Source organism: Ascaphus truei, chromosome 6, assembly GCF_040206685.1.
Source record: "Ascaphus truei isolate aAscTru1 chromosome 6, aAscTru1.hap1, whole genome shotgun sequence".
In the NCBI taxonomy this organism is placed as follows: Eukaryota; Metazoa; Chordata; class Amphibia; order Anura; family Ascaphidae; genus Ascaphus; species Ascaphus truei.
The window spans coordinates 104135297-104136512 of record NC_134488.1 but is presented as its reverse complement, the minus strand read 5'-3'; the positions used below and the strand labels follow the sequence as shown (position 1 = coordinate 104136512).

Genomic DNA, 1216 nt, shown 5'->3' with positions numbered 1-1216 from the left:
GTTACTCCTTAAATCTCCCATAGCTCTCAGCGGTCATCAAGATAACACTGCATCCTCCGTAAACACAACTGTCACGAACGGCACACCCATGAGCATGTGACTTGTAAATGTAACGTGGAGGTCGTCTCGCTGCCACCACCAGAGATAAAGGTGTATTTGCAGTCTTTGGTCTCTGTTTACTAAGAAAAATATGAACTTAAACAAAAAAATCTATTGTAGCAAAATGTGCCTGAAAATGTGATACGCTTCAAAATGTGCAAAGTTCAATTAGAGCCCAAAACATTATTACATATTAGATTTAATATACAAAAGTAGTACAGTGCATGCTTAGATTCCAGAAAAAGTTTATTACAAAAACATACAGTACAATATATGCAGAGTTTCTTAAAAATAAAAGGGGGAAAATAGATGTTATGTGGTAACATAATTGGATATATCATCGGATTTCTTCCAAAGAGGTTGTTGGAGCCAGAGAGATGAGAATTCACTTGTCTGACATCAGGGCACACCCTCTTGTTAAATTCTGAATTCATATTCCAAATGCATAGTTTATATCCTAAATTCTCTTAATTGAAACTCAGCTAAGCCTGCCTTTGGGAGTATCCTTATCCCCCCTTCATCCATCTCCATTTACACTTTTTTTATGGCTAGAAGGGGGTAAAAAACCTTTTCTTTTGAATAAAATGATGCCTGGATATAGAAAATGTCCCATATCATTATTCCTGTAATACTTAGAATGCCATCTTCACTGTTGTGCATGTATATTTGAAATACACACATGGATATCAATTTTGATTTGTTTAATGCTAAGGTTGATGGACAAATGGATGTTTTTTTGCATCCTCATAATCATGAAGTATTTAGCATTACTTGATTTGTCTGATCACACGCTCTGGGATGCCCGAAGAATGTCTTTAAAATGCATTAACTGGTTTCTTTGTGTATGCCCACTATTAGGAGAAGTTGTGACGGTATATTTCAATCATACCATTTCCAAAACAGGCATTGGCCCTAGATAATTTCACATCTGGAAAAACATAGAAAACCAGATCTCAATAAAAACGATTGCTTGAATTTTTAAGGTACACTTGCAATTCAAATTAACCGCTGGTGTGCCATATTATTAAAATACTGAATATCTTGTGGTATTTTCATTACAACATATCAGAATTGTATGTAAGTTTCATTAAGTGGACTATAACACAAATTATATGTG

The 1216-nt window shown here is 34.8% G+C and overlaps 1 long non-coding RNA gene across 1 annotated transcript in view; it reads right to left on the bottom strand.

Annotated features, from left to right (window-relative positions):
- Positions 1 to 327: 327 nt before the first annotated feature.
- Positions 328 to 1216, bottom strand: part of LOC142496527 (uncharacterized) — a 4717-nt gene continuing 3828 nt past the window's right edge. The window contains exon 2 of the long non-coding RNA XR_012802034.1: positions 328 to 1027. This is a non-coding gene — a long non-coding RNA (uncharacterized LOC142496527). The remainder of the gene's footprint in view (positions 1028 to 1216) is intronic.